The 7,333-nt window shown below is 33.3% G+C and overlaps 1 pseudogene; it reads left to right on the top strand.

Annotated features, from left to right (window-relative positions):
• The first annotated feature begins 3,571 nt into the window (after positions 1–3,571).
• On the top strand, positions 3,572–4,810 carry LOC149196526 (heparanase-like protein 3; annotated as a pseudogene).
• The last annotated feature ends 2,523 nt before the right edge of the window (positions 4,811–7,333 follow it).

Genomic DNA, 7,333 nt, shown 5'->3' with positions numbered 1-7,333 from the left:
AATAGTAGAATAATAATAATTATAGATCATCTAATAAATATATGACCATTATATTTAAATAATAAACATGGATATTATTCAAATATTATTAAATGATTTTAATCTTAGATATAATTAACAAATTTAACTGTTTTAGCTATTTATAGAAATGTTAATAGTTAAATTGGTGGTTTGACCGGGATCCTTAGGTCAAATTAGCCGTTGGAGTCTCTGCACGCTCTATTTAATCAGCTAATCCGGATTGGTTCTTCAACTTGTCCTGACGATGAACCACACTGGTTGGTTCGAAACGCGTCGACAAAAGAGTGGTTATGTGATTTTGCCGAAGATTATCTATACAATGTTATGGATCACAGAAGTCTAAATTCCTTAATGGTTAAAATATGTTGTTGCTCAAATGAAACTTAGAAGTGATATTGGATTATGATGTTTTCTATATGGAATTGCTTCTTTGATGGCCTTACTGATTGATGAAGTTTCTTTGATGACTTTACTGTGAATATGATCAGTCCTGATAGTGAACATAAGACACAGGTTCAGGGGGAGAATTTGCTATATTTCTAATAATGCATTGTTGCCATTATGACTTCTTGATCATTCCTTGTTGCATAATGATGATCATATTGTTGCTTTCAGATGCTCATAGTACAAATTCTTATATGGTGAATGATGGTTGTTAAGGACTATCATGGTCTTGCTTCCTTTCTATTGAGGTATTTTGGTTTTGGTTATAAATGTCATATTTGTCTCTTGATAAAGATCCATGATGTAAAATTGTAATATTCAGTTATGTTTGGACTATTGGATTCAAGTCAATTATGTATGTTATCCCATTATTTTGGGCACTTGATGTAATATTGAGTCAAATTTGTAACCCCATTGTGTTGGGTGATTGATGTCAGAATGAGTCCTTGGTGATAGGAAAAGCCATATTTGGTTGAGTCATAACATCATGTACTTCTTTGTATATCTTCTATAATTTTCAGCATATGCTCAGGGGGAGCATGGTTAGTGCTCATATTCAACAACATCAGATCTACAATGCTCATCTCTACAAAATGATAATAAAGCCTTCATTCAACATTGGTTAGCCCTTTGCCCTTGATGTCAAAGGGGGAGAGAATCTTGGTGTTTGGAGAATGCTTGGTGAGGTTGGAAAGAAGCTTGGCATCTCTGCAGGTGTTTTTACATGTATTTACAGGTGGTGGTAACCAAAAACCAAAGTTGTTGCCATTAAGTCCAAAGGGGGAGATTGTTGGCATTATGACTAATGTGTTGTCCTTGATGGCAACCTACTTGATAAAAATGTCAACATGATGGTAGCAGGATGAGTATACAAGCTAGTACAGGTGTGACAAAGAAATTGGACAAATGACTGTGAGTTCAGAGACTTAAGAATGATAAATGTAAAGTGTAGGAAAATATATGCGGGTCCTGTGAACAAAGACGACATACATACGTGGGTATGGTGAAGAAAGTCATGTACAATTTTTGCACCATAGTATTCTCAATACTAGGGGTCTTTGCCATGGTATTGGCCCATAGTAAAGAGCGCGACAACGAATAGTTGATCCTGTTAAAGAATACCATCATCATTACTACATGATTGACCTAAGCTATTAGCTAAGGCCTAAACTATATAAGGAGAAGGAGATCAAAGTGCGAGGTGTGAAAGTTATGGGTTATTAATGAATGGTTTGATCTGAAACATGTGTGCACCAAGGAGCATGAAGGAGGGTCAAATTTAATAGATCTGAAAGCATTATAGTGGATAATAAATATTCTTGCATGATCCTCTATGATTATGATTAAAAATGATAAATATGTGATGGTATTGATATTATGACATGAACATTTGATAATAAGGGTTGAGAAATATGCTTTGTGGTTGCAGCGAAGGAATGATTCAGTAATTACAGATTTGTATGCAGGTTTTCTTTAGAAAAGTCATGTACATATGCGAACCTACTTCAGGGGGGCCACGTATATATTCTGCAAAAGTATATAATCTGTATGCAGGTGTGAAGTATTAAAAACACGTACAGACGCAAGTGTTGTTTATAAAATTCGCGTACAACTGCTAGAGTTTTGAAGCATGAACTATTAATGATGGTTGTTCAGTTCTGTTACTATTGTTTGTCAATGATATCTCTCGCGTAATGATCTGTGTTTGACAGTACTGGTTGGGTTGTACTGATTATAGAATGAAAAATTAATTAAGTGGTGATACTGTTGTATAATGATCTGTATTTGGTGCTATGATCTGTGATGAGTTTAGTATGTGATACAATGATTGTTTCAGTGTGACAATGATTCTGGTTTAGGTATCAATATTTTTTTGAGATCTATACACAGGTATTCTTTAGGAGAAGCGTGTACATATGCAATTATGATTACGAAGGGTAGTGTATAAAATAATGTATGCTTGATCGGGGTTTGCAGTGGCAACAATTGGTTTATGTGATGGATAATAGTGTTTGGCTTAGTACATTGATGATGCATTGGCATGCTCTTTTCTAGTTTGATCTAGTTGCATTGGTTACAATAGTTGATTTGATGATTCAGTTGGTTCAGTATTTGATTTCAGAATAATTGAAAGTGGTTCCAGTTTGAAACATTCTAAAAAGTGATCCATAAAGAGCTGAGGATAGCAGTCTTCAGAAAAAGGGTTGTAGCTCCCTTCCAGTAAGAGTTGGAAAATGAGATAAGGTTGTAGCCTTCTGCTGGTAGAAGCCTACGTACTGGTTAAAGTTTGCACTAGTACAAGACTGTAAGAAGATTATTTTATTTTTAAAAGAACATAGAGACGACAACAGTGGTGGTTTTCTCCCACATTGGGTTTCCACCTAAAATATTGGTGTTTATGTGTGTTGATGATCTATCTTCTCTCTACTACTCGTAGTTTCTGCTTAATACATGTTTTAATGAAGTAATGATGCACTCAGTAAATATTAACAAATGATAAATTATATGTAAAGCTAGTTGACTGGATATACACAATTTTCTTTCATCATAGTCACACATGTACGTGGGTTCACTACATAACAGACGCGTATAGAAATTGGAATAAGAAAAGTAAAGTTGAAGTAAGTTTTAAAACACTGATTCACTCCCCTCTCAATATTTTTCCTAACATAGGAATGGCATTGAGACAAAGTTATTTTTTGCTTTCAAAACTTTTTGGCTTCAGTAAGTTAGAGTACAAGATGTGTAACATCGTCTAGAAATAAGTGTGATGTAATACATAATTGTGTTGGCATGCAACATTCTCGCCATTGAAAATCAGGTTGGGTGGAACTTTGCAAGACAAACTAATATATGACATTTGGCCTTTGTCACAACCCTACCATCCTTTTATTAGGGATGCTTCTAAGGTGTTTAATTTATCAAAGGTTGTATTACGATGAAAAAATGGCAAAAATTCAACAAGTTTTTCACAAAAATAGGGTAATTGAGAACATTACTTCTCACAATATATAAATTAAATTGACCATTAATTATATTGGTAGTCCAAAGTGTTTTCCCTATCATCAAACAATCGATCCTTTAATCATTGTGATATAAGTCTATGATGGCATTTGGTTTAAATGCATTGTATAGTTGGTATCATATGTCAACTTTATTCAGTACATAGTCGACCATGGTTATATCATGTATGTATGGGAGTTTGGTAATCTTATTTAACTGGACCTTTTATCATTAGTTCAACATGTGGGTTTATCAATCTTGTTCATTTGTACATCATTCTGACAACCAACACTTTCGTTTTGTGGTCAAGAAATGAGTTGAATCGAGGTGGTAATAACACAAAAGTTAGTGCTACACAATATGTTGCTGATGTAATTGAGCTTAGTAAGATATTGAAAAACATATACAAGCATTCTCATGAGAAACCAATAATAGTAGCACCAGATGGATTCTTTGATTTGGCTTGGTTTCAAGAGCTTCTTCAACAGACAAGGCCAAATGTTTTAGATTTTGTTACACGACATATATACAATCTTGGAGAAAATAGATAAGATAGAGATAAAATCAATCATATGAACTTCGATTTGCATTCAAAAGTTTGGATAGGAAGTGATTATGTTTCTCTATTGCCCAGGTGTGGATAAGAATTTGACATAGAAGATACTTAATCCAAGGTACTTGAGTCGAGAAGCTATAAAGTTAAAAAAAATGCAAGCTATTTTGTAGAAATATGACCCTTGCACAAGCTCCTAGGGTGGAGAAGCAGGTGGATCTTATAACAATCAAAAGCATCGTGTTTCATATGCTTTTGTGAATAGTTTTTGTTGAGACTTATTGCATTTTTCTTGTTCTACCTTGGAAATGTTCACATCTATATATTTTAGAGAATCATAATCTATGTTTTATTTATTGAACCAATTGTTTAGCAAATAAATTACTCAATAGCACATTTAAATTTTATACAGACACATAATGTTCAAAACTTCAATCCCGATCCTCTGCTATTATCTCTCTCAAGTCTCATATCATTCCTAAGAATTCTTTTTAATTCAATTTGTCTATTTGATGCACTTACATTTTTGTTTCATTTTCTCTTTGTTGGGAAAATTACAAATATCATATGGGAACTTGATGCATATTAATGAATTATTTCTCTATTTTATGTAGGTATTTGGATTAGCTTGGAATGTCATCTACATGTGATAATAAAGTTTATTGTAGACAAAGCTTGATTGATGGTAACTATGGCCTTCTTAACACAACATTTTTTGCACCCAAACCTGATTATTATAAGCGAGTGGTCCATGATCTACTATACCTCTTGCAGCCCACATGGAGCTAGACACTGATCTCTAATATAAAAGGTGCCATTTTTTCTCCATGGATGTCCCTTATCATAGGGGTTGTTTAAAGAGGCTCTCTATGATTGATCACACTCTTTGGTGCCATAGCATTGTGAACTTTGATAAACATGCATGGTTGAGATCTCGGATTTAATGAGGAGAATTATACCTACGAGGGAGAGGGATTTGTTTGTCTAGACTTCTAATTTCTTCCTTATTTTATCAATAACATCTCTCCAGTTTATTTTGTACGACTTTTGTCTGCTTGGAAAAACCTAAGTAAAAGGTAGGAAGAGTATCTTCATTTTAAATACCATCATTTTCAAGATTTTTCTCTTTAGTCCCAGACATTCAGGAAACAAAATTAATGATTTTTCTCTGTTGGGGCCAAATGGTATGGCCCATGTGTCTCTTCAAGATTTTGATGACACTTTTTAATGCTTTGGCTTCTTTCAGACTAGTAGATCCTAGAAGTAAGGGGAAAATTGATCCAGAATTGGCATATCCCTGAAGATGGAGAAAGGAAACACGAAAGTGAGTTTGGGTAGATATGTTATTTGAGTATTTGAAAGATGCACACCATCAATTTGGATAAGACTCAATGGGCTACATCGTCATCGGTTCTCAAGGAAAAAAGGAAGACAATGAAGAAGTTACATTTTTATGCAGTTGATAAAGCTGTCCAAAATTGGGTGTTTGGGAATCGAAGGCATCGATAAATGTGTCAATCATACATTTACGTGAAATACAAAGCATATGGACATGATAAACCAAAAAATAATTATATTTACAGATGTGTATCCATTTCATTTACCATTGCTATATAAGAATATGTTGCCTTATTCCTTGTTAAATATCTACTTGCGAAACATTGTACAATTATGTGTATGGGATTTTACAATGGTACTTTTTCCTAACAATCTTTAACTTGTAAACAAGTTTGGACTATATCACTGGTCATGAGTTTCATAATAAGGGACATATTTATAGATTTTTGGACTTTTTAATTTGCATTTGGGACATGTTTGTTGTAGACATAATAGGCATAGATCCATCTTAAACCTGGATCTATCAAGAATGATGTAAGTATTGTGCAATACTCATTTCATTCATTCTTTATCCCAATTAATATGTGGATAGATAACATTTTTTTGTTGCTTATATTTGTACTTTTGAAATTTGAATGAAACTAAAAAAATTTAATGAAGCAGGAATAACATTGTATCAAGAACAATGTTAGCATAATTATCAAACATTAGTTCAATTCCCTTTGATCTTAGAAAGGAAGAAAATGCAACACTAAGAACAACAACATACATTTATGTCTGCATTTATTACATCCATCAATTGTATGCATTCCTAATTTCATTTCTCAATGCTAGTATAATGTGTGAACTTTAGATTGAATTTTTTGTGATCAGTATCTCACTTTTGTTTATTTCTTTCTGTAGACTAAAATAACTTTACTCTTGATCAACCTCAACAACGACACAAAAGTTGATATTCTTGTTTCTTCTTATCAAGTATGGAGCTCTCTACCTGTTTAAAGTACCAATGGTGTAGATATTTATTTGAAAATTGATATAACCTTCTAAATTGGGTGATTTATTGAGGCATATATTACAAAGTTAGCAACAAATCAAGAAAATGTAATTTGTCCAAATTTGAACAATCTTTTAATTTTGATCTTTTAGTTATTATAAGATTCTCCTTTTGGTGTGATTATTTTTCTATTGGGCTAGGAAACAAATACTTTTACTAGTTTTGGGAACTAGACTGCAATTTTTGTAATTTTTTATTTCATTATTAGTGGCTACTTTAAGGAGCTGCCAATTTATACAAGATACCCTCCCGAGTCCCATGTAATAAGAAACTCCAAATCAGTTGTCACCTTTTTATTTGTTCCTTGAATTCACTGTCCATTTATTTCATATATCTTAGATAAGAATGCATTGATTTAATCTTGTTTTGAGACTGATCTCTCATGCATGTTTTTCATTTTATTAACCATAGGTAATTATATAACATTGGAGAGGTAGAAAATATGATATTATCCCTTTTCTACCCTTTCTAACTTTTTTCCTTTCTTTTGACTAGCTTCTTCTTGTCCATACATCGCAAGTGCGTCCACCCTTGTTCTCATTGCATTCAATTTGGAATACTTCAGCTACAAGCCACGAGTTAAAAATATCTATTCCACCTATGTTTCCTAGGATTTGCACTTGCTCCCAACTAAAAATAGAAGCACAAATATGGGCACAAGGACAACATGTTGTAGGGAAGATATGAGCCTTGGTCGGTGTTGTTATGCTTTCATCAATCTAGGAAATCCTTGTTGGAAGCCCTTCTAACTTGGGTAAGTGGAATAAACATAGTAATCATAGAGCCTCATAATGACCTTTACACAAAATTAAGTTTTTACAACACCCCTCCATTTTTTGATTATGGGTTACTTGAAATTTGGTAGATGTTAAACAAGTAGTTGGAAACAACGAAGCCCCTGTGAGTATTCATGATGGAAA

This window comes from Pinus tabuliformis, chromosome 2_2, assembly GCF_031772625.1.
Source record: "Pinus tabuliformis cultivar Carrire ecotype Pingquan chromosome 2_2, CPIR1, whole genome shotgun sequence".
In the NCBI taxonomy this organism is placed as follows: domain Eukaryota; kingdom Viridiplantae; phylum Streptophyta; class Pinopsida; order Pinales; family Pinaceae; genus Pinus; species Pinus tabuliformis.
Note: the sequence above shows the minus strand (reverse complement) of the source record. Positions and strands in the feature narration are given on the sequence as shown.